At 41.8% G+C, this 18,176-nt stretch overlaps 1 long non-coding RNA gene across 1 annotated transcript; it reads left to right on the top strand.

Moving 5' to 3' along the window:
- The first annotated feature begins 859 nt into the window (after nucleotides 1–859).
- On the top strand, nucleotides 860–14,554 carry LOC107077631 (uncharacterized). The gene is made up of 2 exons (XR_001478632.2): nucleotides 860–949; nucleotides 13,567–14,554. It is a non-coding gene; the product is annotated as an uncharacterized lncRNA (long non-coding RNA).
- Nucleotides 14,555–18,176: the final 3,622 nt, after the last annotated feature.

The following is an 18,176-nucleotide window of genomic DNA, read 5'->3' as shown; positions in this document are numbered from 1 at the left end:
TACACCCTCTGGCAGGTTGAACAGGAGTTTTCTGATCACATGCTGCGTGATGCTTTGCACTTAGCAACCTCATCCTCTTTGGCAACATAGTACTAGGATCCTTTTCGGATATTCTTTCTTCGTCTCGTTTGGTCAAAGGCCACAACCTCTCAGGAGTTCCATTTCGGTGGATATCACGGTAGCAGACATCTGTGATTAATGTATTTTATTGTAGAGGAACTTGCACACCAGCATCTACACATCTTGACAGAATGCGACATCGATCCAGAGACCAAGGCTATTGGAAGTCTCATTCTGCTACAGCCCTTGTCTGCCGCAATAGCCACTCAGATATTCCAGGTGCCACGTCTTCCTCCACCTGTTCTGCTCTCGAATGTTGTTTGCCAGAACTCTGCTTGTTGTTACAGGCCTTCCCAGGAACCAAAAAGTCTCCAGGACCGAAGGAAGGCTTCCCCACTCCACCCTGTCAGTGTCAACCCTCTGTCACGCAGGTCCCACTGCGAGGACAAGGGGGTGCACTCTGGAACCCTAAAAGCCTGGCGGAATGTACTGTAGAACAGCGATGTGAAATCGCTGTGTAAAAGGACTGTAGATCATAATCGTGCAGTGAAGCAAGGCGTCATGCAAACTGGGGCAACTCGTGGTGTTGTAATCGTGCAAGAGTCTGGAAGTGTGCAAGATGTCTCTCTTTATATTGGAAACTGCTGTACAGAATAAAAAAGAGTGAGGTGGGAAGTCAAGGCCATTGCATTGTCTGTGGAGCAAATGAATCACAATCATTTTCAGTCTTGTGGCGTAAGGCTGAAATTCAGGTTCTTTTTGAATTGCTTGATGTCTTTTTTTTTTTCCCCTCACCAGACCGATTTCGCGTGCTCTGCAGGCCCGGTCCGCGGTGTGGGTTTTGCTGCAGGCCTGCGTCAGCTGTGAAACAGAACGCCAGAGGCACAAGGTACGTGACCCTCCTCTGCCCACTTCCTCACCAAAAGGCACGCGAGTCCTCACTGTGCGGGTCAGAGCAGCTGCAGCACGACCACAGACACTGCCAGGCTGGCACCCCATGCCTGTGCAACAGCTTTGCTTCTGTTATGTAACAGGAGAGGAGCAGGGCAGCCCCGCTGCAGTGTGGAGTGCATCTGAATGTTTTTTTCTCACAAGGGCAAACCCAGACACCACTTGCTTCACACTTGAGTCTGTGCGATTTGCTCCACGTTTCCCCTCACATTTAAGAATAGGCCCGAGAACTGTAGCTGGCATTTTACCAGTCCGTCTAGTTGTATAAATGTCTAACAAAATATGAAATTTAATGAACTTGGTAATTTTCCCCCTCAAAACAGCTTTGCATATCCTAGAAATTCTCGCTGTACCAGGTACGTTGTTCAAGGTCTGTCTGATTTTGTGTTCCTGCTTCTGTTGCTTTTTAAGGCACTGTTTGTCAAACATTTCTCTTGTATTCATCCCATAAAAGCTTACTCAGTGACAGATCTGGGGGCTGGGGGGAGCCGATCGTGCTTTGGAGAACCTGCTGGCTCTTTGTTTCCTCTTTGTAACATCTGCAAAACATCGATTCATACAATAGAAATTTTTGGTTCTGCAAGCTCAATTTTAATCCCCACCAAATTGATAACAATAGATTAGATGTATACTCACACTAAGGTAGTGTGTCCAATGATACCAGTGAGCCAGTACACACATCAAACACCACTGCATGTACAGTTTGGGAACACAAAAGCAAGTGCAAAAGATTTGACTGTTACAATGACAGCAATTACTATAACGCTGTTCAGACCCTAACTGACCTTGTGGACAGACTGTACCCAGTTTGTCATAGATGGCCCATAAAGACTAATGTATCCTTAATTGCCAGATTGGAATAGATGAGGATAAACAGCGTGCGTCTGTTGCGTGTGGAATAAGATCTATACATTTGAAAAAAACGTCTTTTTTGTTCTTTGTCATCAAGTACATTCAAAGTTTATCAAGCTGTTTCATACATGATATGACAAGACAGCACGCAAGTTGGCGGTGTGCTTTTTGGCCGTTTTGAAAAGTTGCACAAGTAGGAAAAAATGTAATCAATAACGCAGGCAATAGTGTCAACTCCAGACTACACACCGTGTCCTCGAGGCTGGAGGGATTGATCGCCGCAGATATATCTGTCTTGGCGGGGCACAGCTCAGAGGACAGCACGTGGCAGGGGTGCAGACTCAGGACTGGGTCTTGCGGCTTCAGGACACACACACATGCCTGCTGTTATACTGGGAGTGCGGGTACATACAGTAGTTGGACATTTAGAGAATTCCAACAGCTGGTCTGTTGTCTATGCTGAGTGACTGTGTGGCTGCCCAGGTGTGATTTTTTTTTTGTTTTAAGTGGGAAAAGTGCTTTAACTGCTGCACTGAGACAGATTACTGTTGGTCCTCCCAGGAGCACAGCCATGAAGAGCTGGATATACTGTGGGTCGTTTGTGTAATCTGGAAGCTTTTGAGTTTACAGTTGAACGGATTGATAAAATGTCTGTCAGAAATCTTTTTACTCCCTTTTTTATCATTAAGCTTGGAGAGTAGAGATCGATAGGGGTAGATGAGCTATCATTTTTACCGTGGGTTTTCATATACAGCACTGTCAGCTGTTGCTTGTCTCCATAGCGGCTGGCTGAGAATTTGTGTAGCTTTTTGGAAGCACCTGTAAATCCTCAGGGGTCAATGAACATTTATCATAATGCTGTCTGTTTTTTCGGGATTCTATTTCAAATCCTGTTACGAATGCTGGCACAGCAGCATCCTCTACAGTAAATTGAACTGGAAGATGTATTTGTCTAAACTGATCTATTGTGAAATAGACTAACCAGCTGTTTATACAGTGAGCCTGGGATTGGCTGGTGTGAACAGAGCAAAACAGAGCAAAACGGCAGAGTAGTAACACTACAAAGTAGTATTTATCACAGGTTCAGGTCTTGTATAGTATGGCATTGGATGGCAGGCACACTTAACATATGGGTGACAATGGCTGCTTGAGTCGGGACTTTCCATGACTTTTGTGGAAAGCTTAAGACATGCACGAAGCTTAAAAAAAGCTTCAGAATCGATAGAATTGCCTTGATGCTAGATACTGTGTCACTGCAGGGTATGTGGAAGTCTCACCTTTTGCTCACCTTGGTTCTATACATTTTTCTGGCGCTTTCTCATTTTTGCACCAATAAGGCTGTAACTCGCTAGAGCTCTTTAAATAGGCAGCAAGCAGAGTGCTTCAGAGATCTAGATCTGCTTGTTAAAAGAGCTCTTTGTTATGAAAACAGGCTCCAAAAAACAACACTGCCAAAACACTGTTCGGTAAATAGATTTCACATCTGTGCAACTCATTAATTGTGCTGGAGTCCAAACAACAGCATCCCATCCACCACTGGCTTGACATGTTCTGGCTTTTTAAAATTTGATATCAGTTGTTTCCTATCTCAGGATGGCCGTATGTTGCCAATCAGTATTGTTCAGCAAATGCTGCTGTGGCAATTGAATTCTGATTCGTTGGGTACCTGACCTGACAGGAACTACTACATGTACCCACAAATATTTCAATGTATGTGCAAACTTCTAAACGCTGGAGCAAGCTGCACACTTCCTGTCCTGAAAAAAGCTGACACCTCCTCTTTGGGCAGGAGGCTGTTGAGAAGGAGGCGTGAGAAAAGCGCTTCATGTTTCTCAGAAGCACAAAAGAACACTTCGAGCCTGTGGTTTGTTGAGTGACTTCCTCTTGCTGCTTCTGACTGCTGGGTTGGGCCAGTCTAATAATAGTCTACAGACACGGTACAGTGCCAGAGGCCAATTGACCGACCAGAATGTCGTGAACACAGGGAGAACATGCAAACTCCACACAGACTGCACCCTGGCTTAGGAATTGAGCCCAACCACTGCACCACCATGCCACCTCACTGTTTCTACCAATAAGCTATATTGGTACTTACAGGAGTAGAATTTCAGTGCTGTAAGGTTCCTGAAAAGCACTCAGAAACAATCTTTACAATAACATCACTATATTCCATTTAACAATATATCTACAACATACCATACTAAAGATAATAGCAGTAGTAGCAGCAGTGGTGATGATGCTTATGCAAAAATAATATTTTTGCAATTTGAGAATAGAATTAAACAGTTAAAGGAGGTCAGCAGAGCCAGCGGTAGCGCTTTGAATACAAAAAAAATATTCAAATTGTACTGGAACAGGATCTGTATCTGTGGTCTCACATTTGCTCTGATAACTGAAAGCTAAAAGTAGCATAGAGGCAGTGTACTTTCATGGTTAAGAGCAGGGTCCACAGATCCGATAAAGGCAAGCAAACATGTCTGTGACGAACAGGAGCTTCTGTAAATTTGTTTTGCAGAGCAGGTGAATAACATTGTTTTATAGGTCAAAGCAGAAGTATCTGGATGGAGAACAATCTACAGCTCTTCACAGCATCCTGGCTGTTTTAAAGACGCCAGTGTTGCCAGAATTGATCTGTGGCTTTTCTTTCAGACTCTGGAACTAATGAGTAATAGGTTAAATACATGCAATGAAACAAAAATTCTGATGGTGATTTGGTTGCACAGTTACAGTACAATGCATCTCCTGCAGTTTTAAGAGTCTGAGTTTTTTAAGTGGTTCACCACAATAAAAATGACGTTTCATGTCCTAGTTTTGTTATACCTACAGTAGGTTTGGTTTTAGCTGTTCTTGAAGTTTCAGTAGGGCTTTCCGCCCGATATCAGTTTCCAGCAGGCACTGCACCTGCTTTGAAATATACTCATAATATTAGTGTTGTTTCCTGAAGAATAACAAAATTCAGCATGAATTTTTAGAAGAGCCACTTCTCACAGAAGCTGAACATCATTCTACATCATTTTCATATAAAAGTGCCTTTCAAGAGTCTCAGGGCAATTTAAACAAAAGTCAAAAGATAATTTTTAAAAATGGCATCATAATCAATGCACATACTATACTGGCAAGCACCAGTGACACAATGAGAATAAGTATCAGCTAAAAGTAAAAACAGAAAGAAGACTTATCTGCTTTTTAGCAATGGTTGGTGTCTGAGAAGCACAATTCAGCTGTTGTAAGGAATTTATTTAGAGATTTAGATTTAGAGAGAGAGCAAACCGGGACCTTCTGACCATGGACTACTGACAGAGGGAGTGTAGAGAACATTTTCGCAATTTGTACAGAGAATTATTTGTGTAGAGATACCAAGACCATTGAGAGGCTCCTATCATTTCATGAGTTGATAATGGAATGTATATTCAGGCCAGAGAAGATTGGTAATAACAGGACTAGAGCTTTTCTTATTATATTATAGATTTTAACAGAAAAAAAAACAATTATGTGACACAAGTCAACTGTAGCCACTGTCTAAAGAAAAGCATTAGGACAGGAAGAGCATCCTAATATATTTCCACAGCTGTCGATTGTTTCTTTTCATTCAACCTTACCAGGGCTCAGCATGTCAAGCATGACCCCTAGAGGTGAAAGGTGAAAGGTGACAGCAGTCCCTGTTCCTATTGCAGGACAGACTAAATTGAATTGAAAGACTCAACTCCTAATCTTTCCAAAAAGAAAGGTTTCCTTGTTTTTGAGTGTTTTTTTTCAGTATTCCTCCCTGCATAATAAAGAACTGGTTGAAGCTGGAGATAAAAAAAATGATATTTATATTTTAGCTCTCAAGTCTGAACACGCCTAAAACGTGGGAAAACGTTCACAGTGTTGCATCTTCCTTTAAAGGGTTATTGCTCAGCTTACACTTTGTGTTTTTCTTCTTCTGGGAGAGGAAAATACCTATAATGTCTCTGAGAAGGGTCTGTTTGGAAAGACATACAGTAATTTATTTTCTGCAATCTGTTTCAGCACCCAATCTCTTGATAAACTGTGCAGTGCTTAAACATTTCTTGCTGCCTAGATGACAGTATCCAGTTATTTTACAGTGCAATAGTGAATATTAAATAATTAGATTATCTCTTCCCCCCCGACCAGAATTTCCAAAGATAGTGCCCCTGTTTGGTGACCTGTAGGAGGCGCTGCCCTTCGAGTGAGACTTCAAGCCGAGGTCCGGACAGATTGTTCATTCTCGCTCTTTGTGTGATTAGGGATGGTAAACCTGGTAACCTGGTGGGCTGGTGCTCTTTGGCTTCCCTACAGCTTCCACCTTCCCCTTCTGTCTGCTTTCAGCAATGGTTCCCCTCTTACAGGCAAAGTCCCTTGGACCCCTCTGGCATGAAATGTTGTTCTTTACAGTGAAAAACATACATCTTGGGACGGCAGAGTGAAATTTGTCATTTTTACTGTGTAAACGTGAAATGTGTAATGTAAATAAGAACTGTGTAGAATGTCAACCATCTGTACTCATGGCTCAGATTATTCTTTTGATTAAAAATACCAATTTCATGAGTTTACAGCTCAAATGACAAGTTTCAGTTCACTGCCTCAGTACGGTATTTACTCTCTTGTCTGCAGGTGCAGGGGATTAAATGTTGTCAACGAAGGAGGGTGCTTCACTGCTTGAGTTCAGACCAAGATTCAGATAATGGGAAAAAAAATGGGTGGTTAATTTCATGCATGGCAGGATGAGAGCGATAGGGGACGAGATTTCATCGTTTTGTTGTTCCGTTCACCATCTTCTGAGGAAAGGGCACAACGATCATGTTAATGCTTTATCTCATCAAAGCAATGATGCAATTACAAATCTTTTGATCTAAAAAGATGTTTTTTAGTATCTAATATGATGCATCTGAAGAGTGCATGGTCATGTTTCTTCCAAATAATCTCTGGTACGGTAATTTATTATCCATTGAGAAATCAGCATTGTGGCATGTTAGCATTTCTATTTTAAGGACATCTTCAGATTCCTAATGATAAACCAGTTAAACAATACCATGATGACATTTGCCATATCGTAGCATATCCTGAGTCATTCAGTTATCTCAATGTAAGAAATTTAAAAGAAACTTAAAGGAAAACAGAAGAAGCATAGTATCTCTTTAAGGAATGAAAATCACCATTGATTAATTCTGAATACATTAAGAAGGAATGTATGATGATGATTTTCCTCAGTCTCTCCCATTACGTATAAGTATTCCACCAAATTTCTTTAAAGCGTATGTGTGTTATTCTTTCAAATGCAACTCATTTTTAAGTGCTGACTTTAAATAAATTTCAACCTGAATTTTTCTAAGGGTTGTGATCCTCAAGTATGCAGACTCTTTCATAGTTTAAACATCAGCCTAGTCACACTTTGCTAAGCACTGTGCAACGCAAAGCAGTAGCTATTCAGAGTCTAAATAGAATCATAATTCTCTTGACGCTGAAGGGACAGATTGGAAATGTAGATTATGCTTCAGAAAGCTGACACAGAACGGTGCTTTCCCGCTAATCAGAGCACATGAAGTTCTTAATCTGTCGTCTGCTTTGCCTTTTCGTGCTCGGCGCTGGCATCATGCGTATCTTGTGTTCTGAAAGGGGCAAGTTCCCAGCTGCTTGTCCTGAAATGTAGCAGAACCAGCTGTACAGCTCGGCCCAGATGAACGAGAACAGTCGACGCTGAGGACAATAAAGAAGTCTTCATGCAGAAGGCCCGCGTCACATTCTCTGCATAGTTTCTCCCCGACAGCTGGAAAAGGAAAAAATGGTCCATGTACTGTACATCTGATTTTTCGCTTTCCAGTACAGATCACGTGATTGGGAAGGTACAGTAGCTTATTTGTCCAATCTTCTGCCATAGTATAATAATTAATAATAAATCCCTACACTTATGTACTGTAGTTCTCTTCTGGACACTCCACTCTACCAGTAATGGGGACTCCCCTCCATCACCACCAATGTGCAGCCCCATCTAGATGATGAGACAGCAGCCATAGTGCACCTGTACCCTCACCACACACCAGCTATCACTGGGGAGGAGAACAGAGTGATGAAGCCAGTTCAGAGATGGGGATTATTAGGAGGCCATGATTGGTAAAGGCATGGGAGAAACTGGAGCTACACCCCTACTCTTTTCGAGAAATTCCCTGGGATTTTTAATGACCACAGACAGTCAGGACCTTGGCTTTAGGTCTTATCTGAAGGATGGTGCCTTCTTTTACAGTACAGTGTCCCTGTCACTATACTGGGGCATTAGGACCCACACAGACCGCAGGGTGAGCGCCCCCTACTGGTCCCACTGACACCTCTTCTTGCAGCAACCTTAGTTTTCCCAGGAGTCACCCATCCAGGTTACTGACCAGGCTCACACCTGCTGGGTTCAGTGGGGCTGCCAGATGTGAGTTGCAGGGTGATACAGTATACAGCAGCTGCTGGCAGCATCCACACACTGTGACTTACGGACAGCTCTCATTGGGAAAGAGCTAACAGGCTGGTGTGCTATTGCGGTTGGGATTGGATGCTGTTTATTTGTGGGGGGGGGAGTCTCAAATTGGGTACCAGTAACCAGTTGTCAGTACCCTGCTACACACAGGACTCCTTGGCTTGGGGGCTTTGTCAGTCCTCTGCATTGCATGAAAGCCATGCTGTACAGAATGTCAGGCTGTTGTTTACCAGGGCTCGGGGTTCAGTTATTTTTTACCAGGGCTGTAAAGATAATGTAACGCCATACCTTGTGCCCCTGTGGAGTGGCATGTCAGTCTGTTACTCGATGTTATCGGCGTTTTCCCAGGTGGCATCACAACACTTCCAGCTTGAGCGCTGGGAAGTGTATAGACATAAGAGAATGAAGAACCAGATGCTCTTCTGTCTATTGGTAAGTATTACAGTAATTTTTGCCATAAGAAGCCAAAGATGAGAGGAGAGGATGAGAGGCGGACTATCTGGCCTAGATAAGAAAATGTTCCCATGCAGTCAGTCAGCTGGAGATCTCATAGAATAGACCTCCCTTTATATGTAGTGGTATAATGGGGATAAAGAGCCATCTGCAAGCATAAATCTCACATGATACAAGCATAAAGCATACATGGCTTAGTGTATTTATCTGTACTGACAAACATTTCAAAATGCTACAAAAGTCCGCTCTAACACCTCGAAGCTGATGCTGGCAAATAAGAACAGCTGTGTGACTGCAGGCAGTGTTTTAGCTTGTAGCTAGGCACGCCATTCCCACGCAGACAGCAGTGTCAGGCTTAAAGAGCCCAGGCCTACCCAGGATTAGTGCAATTAGAGGAGATGATGTAGAAACAGCATGAGGCAGATGCCTGGGTTTCAGGACATAGATCAGTTTTCATAGGGAAAGGCATACAGGATAGTCCCACCAAATCTGTAAATAAATCCTTGGAGATAATACTTCAGAACCTTATTAAACGTTAATGATGTTGTGAGACTGGGCAAACTGAGAGCCATTAGTCAGAGTTTTGTTTTATTATCATGTCTAAGCAGAGCATTAGCTTCACCCTGTGGGTGTGTGTGGGGCCTTCATTCTTATTACCTTCATTTTGTTAATAGAATCTGGAGACTCCGTTCCACTACAGAGAATAAATAAGCATCCACTCTCATTTGCGAATATAATAGCAGGGTAGGTTGCAGGGATACTCGTGCAAACGTTCAGATAATGGCATAATACCAGTGTTACTGTGGTGTAAAGGGAGGACACAGTCTTCTGGGAAATAATTTTTTTGAACCTAAATGTTGCATGATGGTGCAATAAGACCATGACTTCTCCATTCTATTCTATTCGTGTCACGGAAGAGCCGGAGCCTATCCCAACGAGCAATGGGCACAGGCCAGGACACACATGGGAGCTAATTGACCTACCAGAGTATCTTTTGACTGTGGGTGGAAACTGGAGCACCCAGAGGATTCCCATGTGAACACAGGGGGAACATGCAAACTCCACACATACAGCACCCCACTCCACACAGACTGTGTCACCCTCACAAAGCTCAGGATGGTAACAAATCACCCCACAAGCTCTAAAACTGACAGCATTTAGCAGCGGGAGAGGCCAGCCCTGCACTTTGAAGCATGATATTCTGTTGGTTGTTCAGGTAGAACTAAAGATCTCAGGAAAGTGGTAATTTGGACAGGTTCTATAAGCAATTAGTTCAGCTCAGTTACTTAATGGCAAATACTCCATCTGAAACACATAAGTTCTGGCTGTCACCAAGGATAAGGTTTGAACTGTCTTCAGATTACCAGATTAAATAACGTGAGCTCGGCCAAGGGGCTGAATATATTTCACACTTTGAAGCCTTTCTTCCTCATTTGTTCCTCAACGGGGGTTCAATGCTGACTTTTGCTTTCCTCATAAAAAAAATAAAACTGGAGAGGCAGAAAACGGGGGGGGGAGACAAAACCTGATTACCTTTGAACAAATGAAGCAAATAATTGCCACGTCTCAATAATGCACCCAAGAATTGGGAAAGAAAATTCCTTACAGGTCTTGATTACACGTTTGTGACTCTGAATTCTAAAATGGCCTTCACATTAAGTGGGACAGAAATGAAATTATTGTCCTGGCATAGTTCTCCAAGACAGAGTTATTAATTGTTCGAGCAGCCCCGATCAACCCATTTCACTTATTGATGCTTGAACAATCAACCACCCAGTCCAGCTCATGACAGCAGTGCTGAAACTGCACATTTGTGTTTATTACTTTTCAGAAACTCGGGCACGCATCGCCTGCCAACAACAGAAGCCAGCAGCACATCGACTTTGGTCAGATGGTAAAAAAAAAAAAGTTTCATTATTGCTTCATTGCTGCAGCATTTGGTGCCTGCAGTAAACAAAACACGACTGATCCCCTGAAGACTTACAGCACAGTAAATAAGGTGTCACATATTGTGTCTTTACAGATACAAATTCTCATTTTAATGGCTTCAGAAATTTTTGCCCTTTTCATAGCTCAGCAAAGCAACAAAAATAAAGCATGTTAGTTCAGAGGCCGGTTCCGATGAGGCTGGTACAAACTGTGCCATCTTTCTTTAGTAGCCAGTCAGGGGAGAGTGCCAACGTCATGTGCTGAGGACTGATGGACTGTGGGCAAGGCAAAATAGGCCTATGGACCAATGAGCTTTTTTTAATGAGCCTTTATTGTAATGGGATTTAAAATAGGTCTGGAAATTGCCGGTATAATTAAAGAGAATTCTGGAAGGGATTCGAATGGAATAAATCACTTCTTAAAAATCTGGTGGAAGGGTTACACAACAGCGCCTAAAAACACAAACCTACCCAGCAACTTTCATTAAACAAATTTGTTTTTTCCATAGCTTATTTTAGACATTCACTAAACTACCAGTTTCTCTGTTGTTATCCTTTCTCCTCACTTGGGTCCTTAAGAGTATAAGAAATGTCTATAAAGGAGAGGTTGGGTATTCAGCCCATCTTTCTCATTTGGTACTTGTGGTATCCAAGTGAATCTAAAATTATGTCCCGCCTTTTTTTAATGGTACCCGGCGTGTGGACATCAAGTTGTTCCAGACACCCACTACTCTTGGTGTAAAAAGTGTTTCCTTTTTTCCAGTTATCAGTTCTTGTAAATACATTATCTGGATTCATTTTGTTTGATTTTTTTGACAAATCAACCTTTCATGTGGGACCTAATCAAGCACTTGCTGGAAATCGAAATATATCATGTTTTGTCATGCTTTATCATGTCTTGCTGCTTCAAGATAGACTAAACCTTACCTTTCTAAAACCATTGACAGCTGTGTCTTAAAATGTCCTTGCTTTCTAAGTATTCTTCTAATACTTCTTAAAGATATTACTTTTTAAAGTATTAAAACTTCTTAATAGTATTCTAATAATTTAGCTTTATCATTAACTTCACCAATAACAGGGGTGAGACTGATAGGTCTGTAGTTTACTTTATTGTCAGTGGGTCTTACAACTGTAATTTTCCAATCTGTGGGAACTGCTCCCATTCTAAGTGAGAGCTGAAATTTTCTAGCCATGTCTATGACTTACATTCATCATTTCTTTAAGTATGACTGGAACAATACCATCAGGCACCAGTGAGGTATTTGATTTTAACCTTGCTATCCCATCTAAAACAAACACAGTATCAATAATGCTAAAATAACCCAGTTCTGCTGTAGCCTGAACTATCATTTGGACACTATGGAAGTCTTCTATTGTAAACACCTGTGAAATATTTATTAAGCATGTTAACTACATCTTTATCATCTTCTATCATGAATTCCTTACTGTCTCTCAAACTCTTTATTCCCACTTTTACAAACTTCAGCAGACAGTACCCAACAACACCCTATATTGTGCATCCAGTACACTCCTGGCCCTTAAGATAGAAAGTGTTATTTTTAAATAAAATGTGAAGCTAGACTGTGCTACCTTGTTGCCATTCAGAGCAGGAACGTTAACTGTTTGCAGCTTTACTTTCATCAGTCTCTTTACAAGTGATGTCTCCTCTGAAGGGTGGAGTAGCGGCTTTCAGACTGTAATAGAGGTGGGCTGACATCCTCTGTCCGGTGAAATCTTGTCTGAATCTCTTCATCCAAGGTCCTCACCCCTTCATCCTGGTGTCCTACCTCCTTCATCCTGATATTATTTTATCTTGGTGTCCTACCCCCTTTATCCTGATATTACTTTATCCTGGTGTCCTATCCCCTTCATCCTGATATTACTTTATCTTGGTGTCCTACCCCCTTCATCCTGATATTACTTTATCCTGGTGTCCTACCCCCTTCATCCTGATATTACTTTATCTTGGTGTCCTACCCCCTTCATCCTGAGATCACTTTATCCTGGTGTCCTACCCCCTTCATCCTGATATTACTTTATCTTGGTGTCCTATCCCCTTCATCCTGATATTACTTTATCTTGGTGTCCTACCCCCTTCATCCTGATATTACTTTATCCTGGTGTCCTACCCCCTTCATCCTGATATTACTTTATCTTGGTGTCCTACCCCCTTCATCCTGATATTACTTTATCCTGGTGTCCTACCCCCTTCATCCTGATATTACTTTATCTTGGTGTCCTATCCCCTTCATCCTGATATTACTTTATCTTGGTGTCCTACCCCCTTCATCCTGATATTACTTTATCTTGGTGTCCTACCCCCTTCATCCTGAGATCACTTTATCCTGGTGTCCTACCCCCTTCATCCTGATATTACTTTATCCTGGTGTCCTACCCCCTTCATCCTGATATTACTTTATCTTGGTGTCCTATCCCCTTCATCCTGATATTACTTTATCCTGGTGTCCTACCCCCTTCATCCTGATATTACTTTATCTTGGTGTCCTACCCCCTTCATCCTAATATTACTTTATCTTGGTGTCCTAACCCTTTCATGCTTGTCCTTGTGTCTTAAGCTCTTCATCCAGGTGGATGCTGAACATTGGTGGTGGTGGAGGGGAGTCCCCATTACCTGTAAAGCGCTTTGAGTGAAGTGAGCTTTGAGCTTTGAGCGCTATATAACTGTAACCGATTATTATTATTAGGTTTTCTAACCCCTTTATCCTCATCCTGGTGTCCTAACCTCTTAAAAGGTTAAAAGGTGTCAAAGTTCTGATGGCTTGGAAATGGAAAGCAGAGCAGACCCCTATGTTTGTTTTTAATGTTTCTCTCGTTGTGTTTCCCTCTTTCTCATTTCAGCAAACTTGATGCGTGTCTCTTTCCATCACTGTCCCACACGTCTCCCTCCGTCCACTTTCTCGTCATTTGAAAGAGCAGAGGTAGCAGGGGGTTTTGCGAGTCCGGTTGCTCTCAGTTGCCAGGGAATGGTCCGAGTCAGGCACCAGGAAGGATCTCACTAATCTGTTAGCGCAGGGAAGACTTCACCAAGGCAGTCCGGTGTTTAAGGGCACCTCGGTCCATTTCCACAGTAGATTTCAAGTCAACAACACATAGAAGGGCACGGCTGATGCTTTTCATCATTTTCTTCTCTCATCCTTAAAACATCTGAACTGTTTATGTTTACAACTAAATGGAGCATTTTTTCAAGTTGGCAGCAAAACTGGAAAAACAGGTTTTAATTGGAGTTGTACTACACACAAATTTGATCACTGTAGCTGATTACTTTTTAAGTTTATATCAAGGTGGAGAGAGGGGGGTTGAAACCATTTGTGTTTCGTGTTTCTCTGGTTATCCATGACTTTAACATTCAAAATCAATTTATCGGAATCAGTGAAACACAAAGCGACAACTGGACAGCTGGAGGTGGTTCTTTACACAAAGAGTGGTGGGAGTGTGGAATGACCTACGAGCTATGTAGTTGAAGCAATACTTTGTCTTCTTTCAAGAAGAAATTTTGTCTTACAGTATGTTGTTCGATCCTTGCCTCCAAGCACAGACGTCTCAGGACACTGCCAGGAAATTGTAAAATCCCAGCTGTTCCCTAATCTGGTAACCTGCACCTTACAAATGCAGAAACCTTCACAGTATAAAAGTTCTCTGTATTTCTCTTAATGTAACTAAACTGACTCATGCTTGAATCAGCCTGCCCTTTTACACGGAGAATGTGTTTAATCTTCATGGAGATAAATTGCACATCATGATTTAGTCATTAAAACATCATCATGTACAGTAACTTGTGTTTACTCTGTATCTGTCCATAGTGCCAAATAAATCAATCGGAATTAAACAGTCTTTTCTTTTACAGGAATTAAATGCAAGCTTTGTTCTATCTTAATTTTCAGTGATTAAACCCATTTGGTTTATATGTACTGTATATGGGGTTTGTTGGAAATCCTATAAGGCAACAGGCCCGAAAAATGTGAAAGATCTCCTTGTTAGTGTGAAGAAAAACCCTTCCTCATTTTCACTGCTTGTTTTAGCAACTCCCAGAACTTCTTAATTATGTTACAGAACACCTGAGCATCTTCATATTAGTAATAAAGCAACAGGGAGTAAGTAATCCTTTTTATTGTGATTAACCGCAATGATACTGTGACGAAAGGCCATTGCTTTTTTGGTGGATATCGAAGAGACTTAATAAAGAGCCCTCACAGGAACATTTCATTTGCTCAGTTTCAGAGAAGAGGCTTAGCAGGACTGCATCTCTTGAAAGCATGTGAGTATTCATCTACACTGTTAGAGACTGCCTGTCTCTCATGGCATATGTTACCAAACACAATCTGCTTTTTTTAAACAGACAAACCCTGATTGCATACTGAAAAGAGAAGAGAGAAAACACAATGTTTCGGCTGTGAAGCCTTCTTCAGGTGTGAGCACACCTGAAGGCTTCACAGCCGAAAACGTTGTGTTTTCTCTCTTCTCTTTTCAGCGTGAAAATAAACCTATTACTTGTTCCTTTGCAGGCTATGCATGCTGATGCAGCTACCCACCTGAACTGATTGCATACTGTATGGCTTTGATGCCATGCAGAGGACCAACAAAGCCCTAAAGCCTATTTCATGTACAGTACCTGGCTACTGACAGAGGTTACTGAAAAACCCTCTTAACATCAGCCAATCAAAGCAGCACTAACACATCACTTGGCCAGTGGCATAGCCTGGAGTTTATCTCGACAGTCACGATCTTCAGGCCTGAGAGCAGTATTTTACCAAAGGAGAATTTTGGCGGGCAGTATGGTGGCACAGCAGTTAGCATTGCTGCCTTGCAGCTATCTGTGCAGATTTTGTATGATCTCCCTAGGTTTGCAAGAGTTTCCCCCAGGTGCTCCAGTTTCCTCCCACAGAACAAAAACATATTGGTACTGTAGGTTAATTGGCTTCAAGGAAAATTGGTCCTGGTCTGAGTCTGTCTGTGTCTGTGTGTGCTCTATGACGGACTGGCATCCTGTCCAGGGTGTACCCTGCTTTGTGCCTGTTGCTTGCTGGGATAGGCTCCAGCTCCCCCTAGACTCTGAACATCCAGTCTGAAAATGGATGGATGATCTGCATGGCTGCACAAGACCTCTCCAGAGATCGACACTGTTTGGAATTTTCTACATAGAGCGTGTGGGTTATGACACTTATACTAAAGGCACATAAAAGAGACGGTTTTCTTTGTCCAATGTGAACTGTACCCAATTCTGTTTTTTGGCAATGAGAATTCTGGGAGGAAATGAGGAATTGAGCCTCTTTTCTGCCTTTTTATTTTAAATCTCTATAGGCCTTCACTCACAGGAGAAGGCAGACTGCAGGTCATACTGAGTGAAAGGCACATAAACTGCAATTTCCTAATTTCTGTAATCAGCATAATGACGGAAAGAAGGGTAGGCAATATTTTCTTCCAGAAAGATTGTCAAGAAAAGCAGCAGTAATATTCACTAAGTGTCCAGGGGAGCTGTGTGTCTTGTGATAATTTTTCCTGATTTATGGCAGCCTTTTTTCAGCATCAGGCACTTGATATTTTAACCTGAGAGCACAGGCATACAGAACATTCCTTCTTAGTCATGCGAGGTGACATGATAGAGCTGAAATTCTACCGTGGTTTACAGTACAAACTCCAGCACCTGTCAGGAGAACACCAGACAATTTTCTTTGACTTTCTCCCATTTCCCGGCAGTACCGAAGTCTGCTGAAAAACAAGACCAGCTCAAATGGTTCTGTTGCATTGAAAGCTAAATACCCCATCACAGGCAGTTACAACAATTTAATGATTAACATTTCCCACCAGTGCCAGGGGCAATAACAGCTTCTAGTTTTCATTACATTTTGTCTTTCATGTCCAAATCAGAAGTGTTTATTCGTTTTAAACAAATTGAATTATCACTTTAGACAAATCTGCACAAGCTCTGAGTATTTATAAATAGTTTCTGGTGCTTTAAATAGCAGATGAGCAGGTTACATGGAGATATATATATATATTATACTTAAGTGCACTTTGACTCCTGTTCCCAGTTATATTTATAGTAGGCAGACAGCTTGAGTCTGATTAAGTAACAAAACAGAAATAGATCTGTGTGACTGCAGAGAGGACAGAATGGGCATTTCTCCTGCAGATAGAGAAGTGTTATCACTCAGCATCTTATCAGTAAAATAAACACGCCTTGCTGTATGTCAGCATATCCGTTACTAATGTGATATACCAGGGTGTCTCAAATGGAATAATGATAAAGGGTCACATGCTGAATTTTGACTGACTATGCTTTTGATAATAGAAGGCTAAGAGCATTAGTACTGTAAGACAATTTAGAGAGCATGTCAGTAGCCAGTGGGTAAGAGCAGCACAACAACCTGAGGTCTAAATGCTGCTTTTCATTCCATACTGTACTGGAACAGGAAGCAAAACACATAGAACAAAACAATAGCAACTAAGACTTCCCCAGGGTTATGGTGTTGGCTCAGGTATATTTTACCCAGATGGGTCTAAATGTAAAAAGGTGAAACAACGCTTTTTATTTGCACAGTAGTATAAAACTAAAAGTACATTTACTGTAAAACACTACTAATGTACCTCTTCAAGTTCTAACATCCTCGCAAGTCTTCTGTAGATACTGTATATCTGGGCAGCTCCACTCCCTGCCTTTGTCAGATCCATACTTTTAATCCAAAACCCACAACAAACAGTTTACAGCCCCATCAGTAAGTCACTTATGTCTTCCTTTGGTGTGGCATATAGTTTCTCTTCACTGACAGTGATCCCACGGCCACTGAAAGCCTCCACCTCCTGGTTTTCAATTGACACCAAACTAATTGTCGGCCTTGAATTGGTCAAGTGACCAAGGATAACGGGTCATTTCCCATCACGTTTCTGGGTAATGTAGTTCAGACAAGAACTTCTACAGTATCTTGTCTCCACCTATCTTCCTTTTAAACAGGATGTACTCAATGCGCATCACATTCTGTACCCCTACAAAGCAGACCGCTCTCCTGTCTACCTGCTTTTCTGATGAGAAGATTTTCTAACATCAATCACGCTCCGCATGATAAAAATGTTCTTCAGAGTTCGTTCATGTTGACTACCGTGTGTGCTTGGTTTTACGTGAGCTTTGAATGCTCAAATTCAGGCAAACCTGTGGTGGAAATATTGACTCAACGTGGCAGGTTGTGATAGGCTGTCCTGCATCTGACAGCCATCTGTGATAAAATAACTGAGCTAAGGAAAGCAGATGTCCACAAGTAGCTTAGGCCAGTCTAAAAAAATTCCATTGAAAATCTGTGCTTTTGGTCTGAAATCATTTCCGGCACAGTATGATATGTGGAACGGAGGGAAACATGTGGTCCTTTCTTAAATTATTTGCACAACAATACTATTGTCCATTTCAAAGTAATATATCACTGGTGATACTAGCAGTACTAATTACAAATATGATCGTG

The sequence above is a fragment of the Lepisosteus oculatus genome, chromosome 11 (assembly GCF_040954835.1).
Source record: "Lepisosteus oculatus isolate fLepOcu1 chromosome 11, fLepOcu1.hap2, whole genome shotgun sequence".
NCBI classification, from domain to species: Eukaryota; Metazoa; Chordata; class Actinopteri; order Semionotiformes; family Lepisosteidae; genus Lepisosteus; species Lepisosteus oculatus.
Note: the sequence above shows the minus strand (reverse complement) of the source record. Positions and strands in the feature narration are given on the sequence as shown.